Genomic DNA, 21,803 nt, shown 5'->3' with positions numbered 1-21,803 from the left:
AGGGCTGTTGACATTCTTGCTGGTCACACTGGGGGAGGGGAAGACTTGTCTATGCTGTAGAGTAGATCAGAACTCCCTCTCCTTCAGCTTTTGGTTGTATCATTCCTGGGGCTTAAACTCAAGACTTGGGTACTGTCCCTGAGCTTTTCATGTTCAAGGCTAGCACTCTACCATTTGAACCACAGCTCCACTTCCAGCTTTTTGGTCATTAATTGAGATAAGAGTCTCACAGACTTTCCTGCCCGGTTGGCTTCCAATCTTGATCCTCAGATCTCAGCCTCCTGAGTAGTTAAGATTACAGGCTCAAGCTACTGGTGCCTGGCTTCCTTCCCTTTTTAAGGCTACATAATATTCTGCTGTAGGTAGAGAGACCATGTTTTCCTTATTCTTCTTTTCTATGTGCTGGTTCTGGGGCTGGAATTTAGGGTCTCTCACATTCTCCCTTACCTTTTCCACTCAAAGCTAGTACTCATCATTTCAGCCACAAATCCACTTCTGTTTTTTTGTTTTTGCTGGTTAATTGGAGATAAGAGTCTCTCAGATTTGTTTGCTCAAGCTGGCTTTGAACCAGGATTCTCAGATGTCAGCCTCCTGAGTAGCTAGGATTATGGGTGTGAGTCTAGCCTTATTCTGTATAGGTGGGTGGACACATAGGGTGGCTTCCTGCTTGGGCTGTTATGGATAATCCTGATGTGATTGTGGCCACATAACTCTCTTTTTTGGGACTCTGCTGTCACATCTTCTGGATGTATAATGATCATTGGAACTGCTATGTCATGAGGTAGTAACTTTATTTTTAAGTCCTTGAGGAATCAACAGATGATTTTGTACTTGACTCAAACTCGACAGCATGTTTGACCCGCATGGGGAGATAGATTCCCGGTGCTCTGGTCCCTCTTCCAGAGTTTTTAGTGGGGTTATCTTAGGAAAGGCCTAACCCTCAAGATTCCCCTAAATGCCTGTGGTGATTTTAATAGTTTGCAAAGTTGAGCCATCGTCTCCTTGTTGGGTGATCTGCAGCAGGTTGGCTGAGATGAAGGGATGCAGTTATGTGGGAGTTTATGGGGGGATCTGTACATCTGTGACACCATATGGCTTGGCTCCTGGCTCCCAGGCAGTGTCTACCCCAGTCAGCAGGTGCACCAGACTCTCGTTAGCCTCTACTAACAAGACTTAACCATGACCCTGATGCCTTTGAACTTCTGAGCAGACACACCTCATAACCACCTGCTTCTTTTTTCCTTTCTTAAATTAAAAGAGATTTCTTTACTTCCAAGGACATTTTTGCCTGGAATTTATTTATATAAATAAATAAATTTATTCAGCAAAGCTGAATGACGGTATTGGCTGGTGAATTAGGTAAGACATATGAAATTTCTTCAGGATCCCTTTTCTCCCCTCCCCCCCACCAAAAAGCTGCTCTCTAACCTAAACCTCTCCTTTTATCTGTCAGAAAGCTAAGGTGTGACAATTCAAGGAACCTGCAAAAGACTATCACTTGGGGAACAGACCCATCCCAAGGCATTCTGGATTCTCTGGTAACCCCAGAGTTGGTGGCATCTGTCACCACATTGAATTATGAGATGACAGATGCCTCTGCACAATCCCAGACTGGAGAAGCCTCACATTCCAGAATGTTCTCTCCAGGACTTCATTTTAGACCACAAAGCGCTGCTCAGGAAGCATACATTAAGTGACCTCAATCAATTCTGGTCTTAGATGCTTAGTGAGACACCTGGTTAAAGAATAAAGTCGTCTGTGGATTTTTTAAGCCCCATTTCCAAAGGAAAGGCTTCCTGGTTGCAAGTCTGACATCCTCTTAAGTGGATGTCAGAGTTGTTATATTAAGCCAGGCACCAGTGGCTCATGCCTGTAATTCTAGTTATTCAGGAGGCTGAGATCCAGAGGATTATGGTTCAATATCAGCCTGAAAGGAAAGTTCCCAAGACTCCATCTCCAAATTAAAAAAAAAACAAGGCTGAAAGTGTGGCTCAAGTAGTAGAGCGCCAACCTAGCAAGAGCAAGGCTCTGAGTTCAAATCATAGCACTAAAAAAAGAAAAAAGAAAGAAAAAGCTGTATGATAGTTTGAGGAGACAATCACAAATTTAAATATGCCCCAGATAAAGGGGGAGGAGGCAGTAGAGGGACTGCCAATACTATGTGCATGGGCATTTGGGGTTTGGGATACAACTTCTCTTGGGAACATTATACAAGTGTATAAAAAGTGGCATTTCTCAAAACCATCATTAGCCAAAGAGAAGCTTTCATTCCCTCAAAATTGTCTGGGGTGACTCTTCTAAAAACTATTATTTTCTTGAAATGTGAATGGGAAAAGTGTCTGTAAGTAGTTTACATAATCTGAGATTTAAGTGTATATAATTAAATTATGAAATTAAGCCATCTATGGAAAACTATTTTATCTCTATCCCTAAATGGCAAAAAAATAAATAAAAGGAATTTTTCTTTCTGAGAAAATAAGAAAATAGTTTTTATGTTGTCTTTTTATTTGGGTACAAATAGTATTGCTTACCCAAGGAACTAAGAGGATAATAATAGATAAGACTTGTGTGTGTGTGTGTGTGTGTGTGTGTGTGTGTGTGTGTGTGTGTGCGCGTGCATGTGTCTGTGTATACTGGGACTTGAACTCTGAGCCTTATGTTCTTGCTTATCTTTTTTGTTTTGTTTTTGTTTTTCTTTGCTCTCAGTTGGAGCTCTACCAGTTTTCTTTTGTCTTTTCTTTTCTTTTTTGTCAGTCGTGGTACTTGAACTCTGGGCCTGGGCACTGTCCCTCTGCTCTTCAGGTCAAGGCTAGCACTCTACCACTTGAGCCACAGTGCCACTTCTGGTTTTCTGAGTGGTTTTATTGGGGATAAAAGTCTCACAGACTTTCCTTTCCAGGCAGGCTTTGAACTGTGATTCTCAGATCTCAGCCTCCTGAATAGCTAAGATTATAGGTGTGAGCCACCAGCGTCCGGCTCCTCTACTTTTTTTTTTTTTTTTGATGGTTAATTGTAGGCAAGAGTCTGTCAGATTTGTCTGTTCAGGCTGACTCTGAACCATGATCCTCAGATCTCAGCCTCCTGAGTAGCTAGGATTACAGATGTGACCCAGTGATGCCTGACTTTTATGCTTTCTTTTGAAACAGCATCTCACTATGCAGCCCCAGCTGACCTTGAAGCCACAGTCATCCTTACTCAGCCTTCTACGTGCTGGGATTACAGGCATGTGCCACTAAGCCTAGCTCTCTTTCTACCTTTATTTTGGAGCTTAAATTTGTGTATACAGAGTCCTCACACCCTTTAATAATAAAATTGTTCTACTATACAGAGTAAGCTTCAGATTTCTCCTAAACCAAGCAGATTGATGGAAAAATGAGGATCCATCCCTATGGGTACCAAGGAAAAGCGAGAACAGGGATAGGAGCAATTTTAGGACTGTCCCTTGTTGTTCTGTGTGCTGACCCGGAGCATGGCTGTATTGATGGAAACAGCCTGCTGGAATGCTAACTCACTTCTGAGGCAATGCATCCACTCACTTCTCACTCCTTCAAGGTTTGAGGGAACGCTGACTCTGCTGATATCACTTCCTGGGGTTCTCTATACCTCTGCCCTGGGCCTCAAAGCTACAGCTTCTTCTTTCTTTATGGAGAAAGGAGGATGATAATGCTGCCAGGACATTGGGATCTGACTTTTAAGGATCCCTTTTCCCCTGTATGAATTTAAGGGTGGGAAGAGACTGCAAGCACACCAAGGCCTTCCAAAGGCATTCTCTCAGCTTTTGCATTTATGACTGCCATTCTACCACTTGAGCCAAGTCTCCAGCCTACCGTTTGTGCTGGTTGATTAGAGATAGAGCCTGGAAGACTTTTTGTGTGGGGCTGGTTTCAAATTGGAATCCTCAGATCTCAGCCTCCTGAGCAGCGAGGTTTTCAAGCATGAGCCATCGATGCCCAGCTAGAATAGACATTTTTAAATCTCTAAATATAGTGTCTTCTGTCTAGAGCATGTTGGTTCCTCTTCCCTCTGCCATTCTTGTCTCAGAGAGAGGGAAAAAGGAATGCAAAAGTCTACCTTTTCTGCCCCAGGGATTCCAAAAAGGAGAAAGCTCACCCCATTATCCACACCATACTTCCAGGGATAGGAGAGGAGGGAGGATGGATATTTGGGAGGCATACCATAGAGGCGAGGTCCTTGATATTGTGACTCTGTGAGACACAAATGTAGATATTGGGATTCTAAGCAAGAAGGGTCAAGGATGTTGGCGGGGTCTGGGGACACTAAGTCTGGGGACTTAGTGGCTTGCTTCCCTGGGCTTGTGGGGACATGACAGAGCAGCAGAAGACTGTGGCTCTGGAGAGGTGGCTTTGGCATTTTGTAGCATACAGTCAGGACAAGGCCAACGACGATGCCTTGAGGATGCTGGGTGGAGGATAGAGTCCTGAGAGGGGACCTTACTACCAAGAGCAGGGGACCAGGAGTCGGTGATGAGTGTCAGTAGCACAGCAGACAGGATGGGCACTCTAGTCTAGAACAGAGAAACTACCTCAAGGATCAGCCACCATCCTGCAGACTCCACAGGTATGCAGATTACCCTCTCCCCACTGCCTCCAAGACACAATGAGCATCTGTCCTCACCTACTCCCCCCTCCACCCCCAACAGCTACATCACTCCTTTGGGAAAATCCAAGAAGGGCAGAGCCATCTCCAAGGTGACTGCATCTCACAGCAGACACTTTACAGCAGCCGAGGAAGAAGCTGACCACATTTCATACTGCAAGGAGATAGTGGGAAACTGAAGGGACAATGTGGCAGGTGCGTCTGGATCCCTGACTGCAGCAGGTACCATAGCAAATCTCACAGCTGAGAACCGTTGCCTAGGAGACAGAAGCCGCCACACCTGGAGTCCTGGGGAGGCTGGGAGGCCCAGGCCCCTGCCTGAGGCAGCTAATGACAGATACACAAGCACAGTAGTCTGGTTCCCTTGTAATAAGGTGAGGCCCACTGGCACCAGAGAGCATTCTCTGCCATCAGACAGGGCTGAGTCATCCCACCTGACCCCAGAGGGCCAGCTCCTCCCCTGAGCCCCTCGCTGAGTCATGTGTACCTGATTTCTGGTTCTCCCTCTGTTTCTGAGAAGCCATAAACGTTTTGCTAACTAGGCTGTGTGCCTCTTACCCCTTGGGTGGAGATGCTAAGAATCTTTGCACAGGTAAGTACAGTGGGGATGAGCCATTGTGTAATTGAACAAGGTCATCAAGTAAAGTATCTCTGCTGAGGTTGCCAGCTCTGGACCAATGGGGGCAGATGGCCATCTGTGTTCTCTCTTGCTGATAGGGCTGGGCACTGGGGTCTTGGGCTGACCTCTAACCCAGACCTTCTAGGAGATTGTTCTGGTCTTCTAGTCCAAAGTTTCCAGACTTAGAAAATCAAACTGCAAGATGACCTATTAAATTCAAATTTCACACACAGAGTTGGAGGCTGGAGGATCAAACGTTCCAGTCCAGCCTGGGACACCTAGCAACAGCCACAGTTAAGAAATAAAAGTATAAATAGGGGCTGGGAAGGTGACTCAGTGGTAGAGTACTTGCCTTGCATGCCTGAGGCCCTGGGTCCGATTCCTCAGCACCACATAAGCAAAAAGAAAAAAGCCAGAAGTGGCTCTGTGGCTCAAGTGGTAGAGCACTAGCCTTGAGCTGAAGAGCTGAGGGACATCACCCAGGTCCAGAGTTCAGGCCCCATGACTGGACCCCCTGCCCCCAAAAAAAGTATAAAGTCGTACTTCAGATGAAGACTCCAAAACACTTTAGTATGATGATCTGACAAGCTATGTTTTTTTGTCGGTAGTGGGGCCTGAACTCTAGGATTGGGCACTGTCCCTCAGCTCTTCAGCTCAAGGCTAGTGCCCTACCATTTTTGCCACAGTGCCACTTCTAGCTTTTTTCTGCTTATGTGGTGCTGAGGAATCGAACCCGGGGCCTCATGCATGCAAGGCAAGCAGTCTACCACTGACCCAACTTCCCAGCCCTTGTTTTTTTTTTGGGGGGGGGGCAGGTAGGGTCAGGCCGTGGGACTTGAACTCTGGGCCTGGGCACTGTCCCTCAGCTCTTCAGCTCAAGGCTAGCGCTCTACCACTTGAGCCACAGCGCCACTTCTGGCTTTTTTCTTTTTGCTTATGTGGTGCTGAGGAATCGAACCCAGGGCTTCAGGCATGCAAGGCAAGCGCTCTACCACTGAGTCACCTTCCCAGCCCTTGTTTTTTTTTTTTTTTAAACTGAAATTTAACTAAGTGATTTGCATTTTTATACGTGCAACCCTGTGTCACACAGCTAGACCTTCAGAAGTCCCCAGAACCTGCTGCATCCCAGGCATTGGGGTGAACCCCAGGGGAAGGAGTTCTTCCTCTTGGGTTTCTACTCTTGGCTTGGCCCTGTCCAGCACTTTCTCCTCCCTCCCTGGGTCTGATGGAGCTCAGGGATGAAGGAGACCACAGCAATGCCTGGTTGGAGAGGTTGCTGTGGCAGAATATGTCATTCAGAAATCACTTAGGTTGCCTTGGAGGCAAACACTAATTTGGAAGTTAGGGTGTCCCTGCTCATCTGGAAAGCTCTATTGCCAACCTGACCCACCCTGGAAATTGAAACAGAAGGATCATGGACAAGTGGGAAACACAAAACCAAATTGCACTTGTGAACTGAAGGGTTTATGCAGGCAGAATGCCTACAACATACATTGTCCCTGCCACTTTCATCACTCCTAATTTTCAGAATGAATCCGACAAGACCAGAGAGCTCTTTCTACTTTGACAGATGAGCAAACTAAGGGCCAGAGAGACAAAGAGAGTCTCCTAGGTTATCAGTGCAGTGGTGAGGTGGATGTTTAGGATGGGGCAGCTTCAGAGCCCAGCTCTTTCCCCTCTAGCTTAGGAGTTAGAACAAGATGCTCTCCCTGACCCTGACTATGTCCTCTTGGGACCCACAGCCATTCCAAGGACTTATGACTCTTTGCCCTGAGACTGGACAAGGCTGGAGTGCCAGGGGACAAGCAAGACCTCCTTGGGAGCAGCCTGCACTCAGCGAAGGATGTGAGTTGCATCCCCTCAGAGGGGGCAATGCTGGAGTGTCCTCCCACATTCCAGATGTCTCCAGTGGGGATAAGCCTCAGTTGCTCATGGAGGTAGCCTGCTTGTGCCGGCCTTCTTTACCTTATCTCACTTCCTTAATCCTCTTTCACATGTCACGGGTCCTCCTCAGGCCAACCACAGGTGCTTCTCTACTTCCAAAAGGACCACTGCTCAATAAATCCACCAGAAGACAAAATGCCTTCAGGATACTGAATCTGCTGAGTATCGGCATATACTCAGTGGTTGAGTATGATTTCTTCAGAATGGAACCAGTCATGCCATTGTCAAGTTGAGCTATGGAAAATCAGGGATTCGGTCTCAAGCGAAGAAAGCAGGAAATGCTCACACAGGTTACCCAGGTTCTTAGGCACTGCTCCAAGCTATCATTGAATCCGTCCATCAAGTCTTTTTTTTTTTATCATAATTCCCATTTTCATAGACAAGATACAGTAAGTGGGCCCTTAAATACTGATGGCACAGGCTGATAGCTGTGCTTGCACTGACAGAGTCATTCAGAAGGTTTTCCATAGGGGCTCCATAGCCAAGGATTGAATGCCTCTACTTTGGAAGCAGATATAAACAAGGGACCACAGTCGCTGACAAGGAGACATCTTGAGGCACAGATGGGCCAGTGCAACTTCATAGTGTTTTAATACCACATTAATTCCATTCATGTGTTTTCCTTTTGCTCCTTGCCAGACAGGACGGCTTGCATGAGGGTCCATTTTCCTTTACTCCTCTGCTCTCACATTTACTGCTTCCTCCAGCCTGCTGAGGCCCCCAGCACAATAGTTCCAGTGCCTTCTAAGGACCAAGGAAGCTCAGATTCCTGGGCCTCAGTTAGCACAGTTCTCTGTGAGGATAGGAGTATGTGCGTCTGTGCATCTCAGTTCAGAACTTTTCTTCCCTGATCCAAAGACCTACTTAAGAGTCTTTCTTACCCCTGTTTTATTTTGTTTTGTTCTCATCACTAGGCTAGTTGGCAGTGGCTTCAGAAAAAGGATTCTGCAGGAGAGCTCTATCTTCTTGATTGGACTCCACTCAAAGCCAAGTTTTTGATATCACAGTGAAAGGATCTCCCAAAGATTTATATTTCTTTCATTTAGCAATCACTCCTATTAGACTATAGGAATGAGGCTGGTCATTTCTGGATACCTTGTGAGCTCTAGTTAAATTTGCCTCTTCCTATGTACACTATTAGGAAAGCTCAGACACATTGCTCAGAATAAATGAACTTGCCTGGCCTGGGAAGAGTGGGTTTTACTCCTGCTGAGAGTCAATCTCAACACCAAAATTCTTAGTCAAGAAGTTTAACCTGGAAGAGATCTTAGCTTTATTAACTTATTTTTTAAATGGGGCATCTTTTTAATATCTATGAAGATCTCAGATCAAAGAGTTACAGATACAAAAGTCTGAGCGGGGAGCAAGCAAGCAAGTAGAAACAAGTCACTGAGGAACAACAGTGCAAGGGAAATAAGTGTCTGGCTTATTTCTTCCTCCTCCTCCTCCTCTTCCTTCTTCTTTTTCCTTTATCTTCCTCCTCTTCTTCTTTTTCCTCCTCTTCCTCCCTTTTTTTTTTTTTTGCAAGTATAGGATTTAAACTCACGACCTCCTACTTGCTTGGTTTGCTCACTTGCCTGGGGCTCTGCCACTTGAACCATGCCTCTGTCTGGGCTTTTTGTTGGGTATGTTGGAGATGGCGTCTCCAAGACTTCAATTCTTTGAACCACAGCCTTCTGAGTAGCTAGGATTCAGAGGCACAAGTCACCAGTGTGCAACATCGAGTTCCTAATTCTTTAACATTGGGCAATAATTCACATATTTGTAGCACTGTGTATCTCTAACAAATCATATCACCCATTTACTTCTGTTGCTGCTGACTTTCCTTCCAGAAAAATGCCCACTTGCATATATAAATACAACTTGACACCACAAGTCCCAGTATTGTGGTCTAGGGGCACTCAGCAGGTTAGGAACCTGCACAATCAAGAGTTTTCCAATGCTTAGGAAACCTTTGCCTTCTGGTTTTCATGTTCTGTCTTGGGTGAGGCTTCTCAGGATGTGCTCTGCCCTTCCCCATGAAGAATATCTACCAATAGGTGACCACCATCAAACCTCCCCTTCTTTCTTGCAGTCAGTGGCCAGGTACCACTTCTAGAATCTCCTTAAATTCCCACTGGGATTTGCAACTCCAAGCTGGCATGGAGATGTTGTGCAAACCTGACTGAATGCCAGGTTCTATCCCCAGTGCTTCCCTCCGGTGGCCTGTGAGTGCTGATGGCATTTGGAAATTGTTCTCCACTCTGGCTGAGCCCTAGAGGATCAGGCTAAAAGATACATATACCACCCCTGTGCACAGCCCTGTATCCAGCACCATCCCTGGCTGCTCACTGAATGCTGCTTGCTTCTCCCTGATGCCACTAACAGGACATGGCTGGATGTATGATCTTCATTTGTCCTTTGCTGGATGACCTTGATTCTTACCTCTCCATTCCGGCCACTGCAAGGAACTTTACTGCTTCACAAAGATCATATTAATTCTTTACAACAGAGCTACAAGGCAAGAACTCATTCTAGCCAAGTTTGCCTGATGAGGAAACAGAAGCTGGAGCAGTTGGATACAACATGCTCATGATCTTAGCAAGGAAATGCGTCAGAGCATGCTCTCTTCAGACTTAGCAAACACCTGTGAGTTCAGCCAACTCATCCAGGACTGCCTTTCTCTGATCTATGTGGTCATAGCATCACTAGGCTGGGTCACTGAGTAGCCCACACAGAACATCCAGGCCTAGGAGAGTCTCAAGAGTGATGTCATCACAGCAGTGACCCTGACGTCAGCATGCACAACCCTGATGCACCACCATCTCTCTGGATTTAAAGTGCCTGGTTCCAGCAACAACAACAACAACACCTCCCCTCTGGCCCCTCCTGCCTGGCCCTCTCAAGGGTCTGACTGGCGCCAACTCCTGCAGCTGGGGCCAAGCTAAGCAGGGGCCTCTTCAGCCTCGCCAGTGTGGCGTCTTGCTGGTTGGGTGGTCATGTTTTCCTAAGACAGAGCCACAGGTTCTTCTGTACTCTTCTGTGTTTCCTGCAGGCCTGCTGCCATGTTGAGGGCCTTGTCCCAGGGCCATGTGCCAGGCTGGGGTACTCTGGGGACTCCCTGCAGGACCCTGCTATAGAAAGAAGCCCAGAGCTGCTTCAAGGGGGTCTACAGAGAAGAAAACAAAACACCCTCCAGGCAGAAGGGGCAGAAATACGTGGATCTAGCTGTCCTGAGGACGCTTCTACACAGCATGAAGGATGACCTTGTTACAGTATATGGGGCAATCCCAGCAAGAACTAGTTACATAGCCTTGCCCAAGTCACTTTTTCTTCTATTGGCCTCAGTTTCTTTATTAATAAAAGCAGTGGAGCAGACGTAATATTTTGATATATGATGGTTTTTCCCCATACATACTCAGGGCCTCATACTTGATAAGTAGGCACTGCCATTTGAGCCATATCCTCCTTTGTCCAGTCTTTTTATTATTATTTTTTTCAGACAGGGCCTTCCATTTTTGCCGGGCCAGCCTCAGAGTGTGGTCCTTCTCCTACATAGCTGAAATTACAAATGTGGTCATTACCACATCCAGGTTTCTTGCTTCATTTTTGGTACTGGGATTTGATCTCAGGGCCTGGGTGTTATCTTTTAGCTTTTTCATTCAAGGCTGGCATTCTGCCACAGAACCACAGCTCCACTTCCAGCTTTTTGGTAGCTAATTGGAACTAAGAGTTTCACAGATTTGGGCTGGGAAGGTGGCTCAGTGGTAGAGCACTTGCCTTGCATGCATGAGGCCCTGGGTTCGATTCCTCAGCACCACATAAGCAAAAAGAAAAAAGCCAGAAGTGGCGCTGTGGCTCAAGTGGTAGAGTGCTAGCCTTGAGCTGAAGAGTTGAGGGACGGCGCCCAAGCCCAGAGTTCAGGCCCCACGACTGGACCCCCTCCCCCGCCAAAAAAAAGAGTTTCACAGATTTTATGCCCGAGTTGGCTTCAAACCATGATCCTTTGATCTCAGCCTTCTGAGTAACTAGGATGACAGGCATATGCTACTGGCACCCTGAAGCTTGTTGGATAAGATGGGGTTTTGCTAACTTTTTGCCTGGGGATAGCTTCAAACCATGATATCTCTGCCTTCCCAGGAGTTAGGATTACAATGTCATCAATACAGTATATTGATTTTCAACCAAAGTTGCTAGTATATGATTATCCCCCAACTATGGGTCATAGAAACTTGTATCATCCCTTGCATTTAGCTGGCTATAAGGAAATTTTCTGTCCTAAGACCTTCTGAATGCTGGAGGGTCACTGCTTCATTTCCTGGAGGAAGGAATACTGCTGAGAGAGAGGGGCCATGGAAGAATGTAAATAAGACTGCTATGCTGTGTTTCCACACCCACACCCTTGGATCGGACCCTCTGGTGCCAATCCCATTTCTCCACCATTGCCCAGGCTCCAGCCATGCCTATGCAACAAGTCTCCATTCATCTCAAGGCACAAGCTGCAGACAGCTCCCACCTGACTGAATAATGGAGGCTCCTGCCAGGTGGTACACACAAAGAAGGCAAGGAAGCTCTGGGTCCTCCCTTATACCTTGCCCTGTGCACCTCCTCATCTGTGGCCTTTGGGAGCCTCAGAACAATGCCCCCTCCTCCCCCCCCCCCCCCCCGCCTCAGGCAAAGAGCATCAGAAGTGAACATTGGGGTCAATTTTGCTAACAATGCAAGCTTGCTGGTGGGGGAAAAAAAATCCCCATACCTTTTGGGGTTACAGACGTCTTCAGTGTTATAGTTGTGCTGGGAGAGCAAAGGAAAACCAGTCAGGTTGTTTTCCAACACAACAGAGTTAGGTTAATAATTTTCTAAGCAATAGTCTCTAATTTCCCTCCTATCTCTTGAAGATTCAAATCTAAGTCAGCCTATTTATGGCTTTACAAGTCCTGCACAGTGGCTGATTGGGTCTAATCCATCATCACCTAACATTCCTTAAGCATCTAGACTTTTAATTCACATCAGTAAGGATCCCTTGAGCCAGGATTCTGTGGAACATGCCTTTAGCTGTCCTGGGGCAGAAGGTCTATGGGCTTTCTAGAACTTGCATAGACCCTGTACTCTGCTTTCTCAGCCACCATAAGAGGCTAGTGGTTTCCAGGCTGGACATCATTCATGTGGAACCTTCTCACAATTGTAGACAGTTCTTCTATTGGCTAGCATTGCCTCTAGGACAAATCAAATGTAGGCCTGGATCTGAGTTCAAGGTCAGACTGCATGTCCTTGGGTTTGGCCCTTTATTAAATGCCTTGAGGTACCACTTTCCTCTTAGGTTTAAATGAGGCTCTTCCAGCTTAACAGCAGGTCCAAATTATCCACTGCAATAAACCAAGTTTGCCAACAGCGGAACCCAGCGTTCACTGAAGCCCCTATCTAGGCTTCTTCTGTGTAACTGGTAGCAGGGAGGTCTGGCTCACCGACTTGCCTGCAACTCCATCTAAGCTGCTCATTTGGGGCTCCCTGATGTGAAAAAAAGAGCCTGGCTACTATTTCAGGATGACATGCAGAAGGGAAATTGCCACAATTAGCCGAAGCTGGGTTCTATTAGCATATTTTCTCCCTGGGCACAGAGCATCTGTTGGTGGGAAACAGCCACTCGCTTATCTGGTCCCATCAGAATCAGGGGCCTGCGTGATGAACCAGGAAGGTCCACAGGGAATCCCAAAGCAAGCAGGGCAAAACCCAGCAGGGGCTTGAAACTATCCCATGGAATCCAGCCAGACAATGGCAACTGACCTGAGTGGGCCTGCAAGCTCTCCTCCAAGCAGGCAAGAGAGACTAGCTTTGCCATTTACTCCTGTGAAACAACACAGTTAGTACGACAACCTCAGGTGGGTTATCTTGTCATCTTATCTTGTCATCTGAGAAATATGAGCAGTGACATCCACTTGATGGGGTCAGTGAATAGATAAGTAACACACCTCTGGACCCATACTTGGTATACAGTAGGTGTTGAGTCAGGGATGGCTGAATCATAATTTGATGTTTGTGACAGGTCTTACTATGTGGCCCAGGCTGACCTGGAACTTACTGTATACGTTCAGACTGGTCTCAAACTCTTAATCCTTCTTCCCGAGTGCTTAAGAGTACAGATGTGTAATATCATACCAGGCCTTAAGCATAATCTTGTTAGGAGGGAAGGAAAATGGATGAGCACAAGACATTTGAATAGTGCCCAGGCTGGTTCCTCTGTTTATTTTCTGAACACATTTTAACTCTGTGAATTCACTCTGTAGCCTGGGACACCTTAGTCAGCATGTGCTTCAGTGAGTCATCTGGAGCCTATGAGGTTGGTATGGCTGATTGTGGGTTCCTTACAATTCTCCCTACTTAACAATGTTCAGCCAATCTGGAAAGCCTGGCCCATGTGGGTTCCATCATAAAGTGAGTAAACTGTTGGGACACAAACTCCTACAATCTTGGATTTGGAAATGGCCTTTAAGGATCTTCTAGATCCTTACCACCAGAGTGGTGGTGAGAATTGGGTCTCCAGCTGTGCTGATGAATGCTGGCTCGTGTTAATGCTCTCCCAGATGTGAGGCACCTCTTCTAGTTCCAGGGTATTCTATTGTTGGGGACAGTTAACACAGAATGTACGTAGCTTTCAACTAATTCCTCTTTTAATACACACCCAGTGTAGAACAAAGCATTCGGTCCAGAATGGAGATAAGCAGAAGAATAAGGCACTTTACAGAGCCTGGGTGGAATGAAAAGTAGTAATATTGCTACCACATCTGGCACAAAGTATGTGTACGGTTTTCTTCCTCTGTCCTCTCCAGATGACAGCTACCATCAAACTCCTCTGAAGCCCTAGCTTGGTACTCCAAAGCTACCTCTGCTCACACTATTGGATTTGCCATGGGAGAACCCAGATTTTTCTGTCATAGGCATCTATCAAAAATACCAGTGGCTCATATCTGTAATTCTAGTTACTTAGGAAACAGATCTGAGGATTGTGGTTCAAGATCTACCCAAGCAGGAAAATTCGTGAGACTCTTTCTCCAAATAACCACCAAAAAGCTGCAAGTGGAGCCATGGCTCAAGTGGTAGAGTGCTAGCCCTGAGGGGGAAGAGAAAAAGCTCAGGGACAGTGCCCAGGCACTGAATTCAAGTCCCAATATGGGTACGCGCGCGCGCGCACACACACACACACACACACACACACACACACACACACACACACACAGAACTTAAGTGATGGCTAGAGATGTGACTCAAGTGGAGGAGAACCTACCTAATAAGTATAAGTTCAAATCCAACTACTATCATAAATCAACTTTGTATGTCCCTCCCCCACAGTATAATCCCTGTTTTCACTGTATTTGATGTTGGTATAATTTGGGGAGGGGAAGGGAAAAAACAACTTGTTTAAATAGGAATACAGGTTAACCCATTGCAACAATGAGATGTATAAGACGCTATGTCGAAAAACAAACTTTACAATTTAGGCTTGGGGGGAGGGGGTACAGGAATGTAGTTGTGGAGATGGGAGGGAAGGCATGGTAGGGGAAAAACAGAGGAGGCAATAATGCTTGATAAGAAATGGACTCATTTCCTTGCTCATGTGATTGTAACCCCTCTGTAGAGTATTTTCACAATAAAAAAATTCATTAAAAATAGTAAAAGGAAAAAAAATAAATATTATGACCACAAATGACTTTTGTCCAGGGTGCTGGCATACGTAGACAATTCAGCTTTATAGGCCATTCCAGTCTTGCCTCCTGTGGATGGCTACTTGGCAGGAAGAGGCTGGGAGGAAGGGGATACATACATGAGCTAGGCAGCTTTCCCAGGAAGAGTTGGGGGTTTATCCTCACACATTCCCAGTCACCAACGTGGCCCCATCCAATCTTATGGTACATAGTAACCAGCAGCCGGTGGCTGTCTCTCCCTTCCCTCAGTGCTCTGACTGGTTCAGTACTTACCAGGTATATCTGACAAGACAGCACAGACAGCTTGCCTCAGTAACCGAAGGGAGCTCTTACAGGTAAGCAAATGTCCTGGGCCCAAGGGGACAAATCAGTCTCAAGATTCAGAATGGACTACATTGTGATGTCACACCACTGAGGTGTTCCTGTAGGAAGGTCTTCTGTGACTGGTTGGTATCAAGGCACAGGGCAGGGCAGGAGGGCTGTCCTTCTAGAAGAAATGGACTAGTCTGTGTAATATTTTTGATCACACTGCTAAATGAAGCAATGAAATGTCTACCACACAGAGGACATGGCAGATGAAGCCATTGCCGATTCTGTCCTGCTGCTCCTGCCTGAAAGCAAAACCATCTTTATGATTTTTTGTTTGTTTGTTTGATGCCTGTACTGGGGCTTAAACCCAGGGCTTTGTACTCTTGCGTGACTCCCCACCACCACCAAGATTTGTGCTCTACCACTTGAGCCACACCTCTACTTCCAGCTTCTTGCTGGTTAATTAGAGTTAAGCATCTCTTAGCCAGGTGTCAGTGGCTCATGCCCGTAATCCTAGCTACTCAGGAGGCTGAGATTGAAGGATCTCGGTTCAAAGCCAGCCTGGGCAGGAAAGTTTGTGACTCTTATCGCCAATAAATCACTAGGAAAAAAAACCCCAAAACAGGAAGTGGTGCTGTGGTTCAAGTGGTAGAGTGCTAGCCTTGAGCTGAAGAGTTGAGGGACAGTGCCCAGGCCCAGAGTTCAAGCCCCATAACTGACCAAAGGAAAAAAAAGTTAAGCATCTCTTGTATTTGTCTGTTGGGGCTGGCTTTGAATCTCAATCCTCAGATCTCAGCCTCTTGTGTAGTTATGATTACAGGCGTGAGCCACCAAGTCCCAGCCCCAAGTTCATCTTTGTTAACATTTTTCCATACCAGTTGATTTAAGGGGTACCCCAACTCTTCCCATTTCTATGAGGCATTCAAAACTCCAGGATGTTTTTTTGTTTTGTTTTTTTAAATTTTCCTACTGATTGAGAAATACATGTAATTTTCCTTTCTGCCACCTGGTCTGGCCTCAAGACAGGATTTAAATATTAGCTCAGGAAAACAAACACCCAACACAGATGTCCCATAGGTTATCTCGGATAGTAGATGTGCCTGGGTTACTTTTCTGTTGGAAATTGATAATTAGGTACAATTTATATTTAAAACACCTAAAAGGAAAAAAAAAAAACTCCCTAAATATGGCAAAGTCGAGAACATTTTAGAGGCCTAGTATTCTAGGAGTGGAATGTGTTCTTTTAACCACCGCTCCAAGCGACATTGGCAACTCTAAGTTTTAGAGCGACATTGGCAACTCTAAGTTTTAGAGTCTAAACAGTGGATTTCATGCTTTAGAGCAAGCTACAGTCACTTGGAGCGGTGGTTAAATGAACACATTCCACTCCCAGAAATCCTGATTATTGGATCTAAGATGGGAGCCCTAAATTCCCACTTTGAACAAGTCACTAGGCCATGGAGACGATGTTGGTTCAGGGACTATACTTTGAGAAGGAAGGGGTGCTGGTATCCTGGGTTTGATCCTAAAATAATCCTGCCAGCTGATGGCAGTATTTTGAGGTTACTGAAGAACAAACAGGAGCTGTGGCTTTGAGGCCAAAGCTAGCTGAGCCCTTTGGGTTGAGCCAATGTGCTGTAGTATCTATTCATTGCCGGGACTGAATTGGCATTGGAGGCCCCTGCTGACATTGTCAGGGCCCAGCCTGTACCCTCTTGTCAACAACCTGACTTCCAGCTGCCAGCATCCCTGTGCTCTACTTGGGGTTTTCTGCTGCTCCTGGCGCCCCCACTGCCTACAAGCAGGGCAGTTACAAGTGTTAGGACAGAAGCCCCAGGAATGTCCTTCACCAGTGGCACCAATCACCAGCTCCTTCCTGTTCTGGTAAATGAATGGGGGAAGGGAGCTGCTCTGCACTGTCTCCTGGATCCCCCTCATGTCTGGGTAGGGAGGAGGGGGCCTGGGTGGTAACTGCCTTGAGGACACACCTTCTACTGCAGCCTTCCTCCTGTCTCTAGTTCCTACCTCCTCACGCTGGCACCAGCCCCGAAACACACTGAAGCCACCAGAATCCTTGTCTCAGGCTTTGTTTTTGGGGGAACTGAACTAAGACAATGAATCAGGGCTAGTTCTTGCCCTTGGTAAGGTCACATTTACAAGGGGAAACATAGAAACTGGCTTAGCACAATTTGGAGCATGTCTGACTCACTGGGGAGCACCAGGTCTCGGGGCAGATGGAGGCCCTCTGCTGCCTGCCCTTTGGAGGATCATCAAGGTGGCCACAGAGAATGCTCGTGGGTGGGGGTGGGGGCTTGCATATGCAAAATGTATGGAGCTCCGCTCTTGTCCACACTTTGGGGAGCATCAGATGTTTGGAGAGGGCGCTTTCCTAAGAACTGGGCCAATGTCACGGTACATCCAGCCTCACACCTAGCCACAGCCCCATCCGTGCAGCTCTTCCATTGCCTTTGCCATGGGCCCAGGCTCCTACTCCTAACTCCTCCCACATCTCCCACCAATACCTCCTTACCTCCTCAAAGAAAAATGGCAAGAAAAATATAATTCAAATCCAGGTCTCTCCAATCAGGCACTTCATAGAAATGAAGGACTTGCCACTGACAAACCCAATTGCTGATGGACCGACCACCTTCAGAGGTCATTCTTAGGGGACAAGGTACCTCAAGGGTTCTTTTTTCTCCCACATTTCAACCTGGCTAATGGGAGCATGACACTTATAGTGATGGAGTATTGGGTCTACCTTTCAGTCACACCCAGGATTCACAAGGTCACTGGCTACCAACAGCCCTTAGACCCAATTTGGAGAACTCAGGTTGGAGTCTAAGCCAGTAAAGGTGACACACACTTATAATCTAGGATACTCAGGAGGCAGAAATAGGGAGGATTGTGGTTCAAGGCCCTGTCCCTCCCCCGAAAAATTATCGAGCCTCATCTCAAAATAATAAACAGAGCATTGTAAGGTCTGCACAGGGACACCTCCCTACCTCTTGGCTAAGTTTCTGCCCAGTATCTGTTACCTAGGTAACTGGCACACCTGGAAGCAGTCACCTTCCCCTCCTGCTAGGTCACATCTTGGGCCACCTCTGGTCACATGCCTCCTATCTGACCTCAGGAGGGTCCCAGACCCTGAGGTCATATCCGAATCCAGTGTGGCCACACTTTTCCCCCCACCTGGCCACACCTCTTCCTGTCCCTGGCCTAGATAAGTCCTGGCCAGGGGTAGGTTGCCCCTTCCTTTTCAGCCATGCTTCTCTACCATGCATGGCCGGGTCATCAGTTTGGTAAATAAACTTCTCCCTGAATAGCACATGGTGTTGTCTTCATCAGCTACCTAATGAAACCTACCTATTTAATATACCTTACAAGCATGATTGTTGTTCATCTGTAATGTGAGCTACATGGGAAGTATACTTAGGAGAATCACAATCCAAGACTGGTCCTGGGCAAGAAAAAAAGAGAGATCCTATCTGAAAAGTAACTAAAGCAAGAGCTGGAAGTGTGGTTCAAGTGCTAGAGCAACTATCTAACAAGTGTCATGCCCTGAGTTCAAATCCAGCTAAGCAATAGAGGCAGAAATAAAGGAGTACCAACAGGATTTCATTTATGGGAAGTTCTAGAACAAGAGAATCTGAGGCCACAGAGGTAAGTTCAATAGTTGCTTGAAGGAGTGGGGGAGATGGGGGATGGGCTAAAGCTGCCACAGGTAATTCTTTGGGTGTAAGGAATATTCTTGATTGTGTGTGTGTGTGTGTATGTGTGTGTGTGTGTGTGAGAGAGAGAGAGAGAGAGAGAGAGAGAATATGAATGTTCTGGGGCTTGCAGTTGGGGCCTGGGCACTGTCTTTGTGCGTTTTTGTTCAAGGCTAGATCTAGATCTCTATCACTTTAGCCACAACTCAACTTCCAGCTTTTTGGGGAAATCAACTGGAGACAAGAGTCTGATGGGCTTTCCTGACCAGGCTAGCATTGAACAAATATCCTCAGATCTCAGCCTCCTGAGTAGCTAGGATTACAGATATGAGCCACCAGCACCTGCTTAATATTCAGATCTGTAGGAGACATTGACGAGTAAGACCCCATCTGAGTTCCGGTGTGCCATGAGGGTGCATGCTGGCATGCATTCCTGGAGGGGGGGAAGGAAAGCCCCTTCCTCCATGCAGGGCAAAGGTCCTGCACCCGCTGCCAGGCTCAAGTGATGGTTTTGGGAAAGTGCTGTTGGTGCTCCTCCTAGTTAATTGTGTAGAACAGTGTCTCAAGATTCCTTTTGTCTATTTAATGGAGCCCACGTGCACCTTGCTTCCTCTTTTATTACCTTAAAGGACTCTTTCCAATCACCGATTAAAGGTTGCTACTTGTCCACATTCCCCAAGAAGGTCTACTTTCTGCCCTGTGATTGTCTGTGACTGTCCTGTGACTGTCCTCTGACTACAGACTTAATCTTCTCTGCTCCTATGCCCTATGTAAGTGTATGATGTTTTTAATAAACTTTGTCTATACCTGCAAGGTATGGTCCCTTTCTGCTTACCAGACACCGAGTTCCCGGGTCCCGCTGTGTGAACAGCAACACAGATCTATACAATTAAATGGATGAATTGAAGCCAGGCACTCACTGGTGGTTCCAACTAACCACCAGAAAATCACAAGTGGACCTGTGACTCAAAGTGGTAAAGCACTAGACGTGAGAGGGCAAAGCTCAAGAACAATGCCTAGGCCTTGAGTTTCAAGTCCCACAACTGACAAAAAGAAAAAAGTAAAAAAGAAAACAATCTTAAAAGTCTAATGTATACCTTATTAAAGGTAAATGCATGCACAGAAGTGTGTTTGTCGGTATATTATGTTATTTATTAAACATACAGGCAAATACACAAATTGCTTATCTAGGGAAACTCTTAAAGGAAACACACTGAAGTAGGAAAGGTTTGTGTTTCATGGATGGTATTCTAGATGGTTCTTTTATCTAATTTCTACCTACATGATTCTTCTCTTATGTAATAGTAAGAGAAATGTCCCTGTTTATTGCACGTGGAGGGAAGAAGGTATTATGGTGGTCTCCAGGATACTACATGTTCAGTGTGTATTCTGTGTGGTAAAATCCTATGGATTTGTTTCTGGATATCGCCTGATCTAAGACTTCAAAGCAGACTGGAATCCCTTAGAAAGTCAGCCATAATGTTCCTGTCTTAGTTATGTCACCCACCAACTTTCTATACTTTGCTGCTTTGTAACTACATCATGTCTTCATCAGGGACTGGACTGGACTGATCTCTCCTATATCTCTCTCTCTTCTTTGTCTTCTTTCTCTCTCTGTCTATGTCTCTGGTGATCAAAACCTAGGACTTCACACATGCTAGGCTATGGTAGCCTAACTACTCAATTACATCATCATCCCAAAGGATAAATCTTTATTCTTTATATTTCCATCCACCTTTAGCATAATAATTTAGAGGAAACAAGTCTAATTTGGCACAAATCTACTTATACAGTAGCACTGGTTCCTCACTGTCTATACTCCAAGCATTGATGTGAATGATTTTTCCTGCTATGTAAAGAGAATCTTTTCAGTCCTTGCTCAAAATTTCTGTCTTACTACTTCCTAGTTTTCTGGCCTTGAGAAAGTCATTTCCTCACCCTGTTTCCTTATTTATACAGCGGTGTGGTTGGGATCATTGGATTGAGGATGTGTGTTGAAAGTCTTATATAAACTAGTAAACACACAGTGGTATATAGAGTGTTCATATAATAAATATAGGCTTTGCCTTTCTTTTAGGCCTCTTTCATTCATTGCTCTTTGCTACTCCTTCCTTGTCAACTTTCATCCAGTTCTCTGAAATGGTCAATTATGTTCCCACCTCAGGGCCTCTGCATACACTATTACTCCTACCTGGAAGACTCCTGTTTCTACATCTCCCTGTAGCTGATTTTTATTTTAGATCCAATATCTCTTGAGACTGTGCCTAAGCCTCCTAAAGCATGTACCTCCTCACGTTCACATGGTTCTCTGTCGCTTCTCTATTGTAGTTAGAAGCATTCCTCCCTTGTTCTAATAAATATGGCGTCTTTTCCTTTGTGCCCAGCAATGCTATCCCACAGTACTAGAGACAATTATATCCTTTCCACGTTTTATACCCAGGTGCCTCCACTGCATCAATGTCCTTGTGCTCAGAGCATTATTAAGCAGAGGTTACCCAAACACAAGCATAGTGGTGCTGAGGCAGTCCATGTGACATCAGGCTCCTCTGACTAGCAGGAGGGTAGCCTATACAGCTTGGCTACTTTGCACAAAGTGGAGATTCATTTATCTATGTGACTACTTAGAACAACATGCAAATTAAAACTCATGAATTTTTTTTTTTTGCAATTTTCCTTTTTTTTTTGGACTTCCATTGGCCATGATTAAAGCGAAAGTGCTGATCAAGGGACAATTCAGAACCTGAAGTTACCTGGCTTGTTTGGCTCTGATGGTCTACCTCCCATTCAAAAATCTCCCTTCTGTTAGAGAGGTTCTGTCTGTTTTGCTCATAAACATAGCTCCAGCCTTGGATACCAAAGGTGCCTCCAAATTACAGACTGAATGAACAAATAGTTATTGACTAGTAGGCTACACATTTCATGGATTCA

This window comes from Dipodomys spectabilis, unplaced genomic scaffold (genome assembly GCF_019054845.1).
Source record: "Dipodomys spectabilis isolate Male_0828 unplaced genomic scaffold, ASM1905484v1 ptg000365l, whole genome shotgun sequence".
Lineage (NCBI taxonomy): Eukaryota > Metazoa > Chordata > Mammalia > Rodentia > Heteromyidae > Dipodomys > Dipodomys spectabilis.
The sequence above is the reverse complement of the archived record's forward strand: the minus strand, read 5'-3'. Positions refer to the sequence as shown.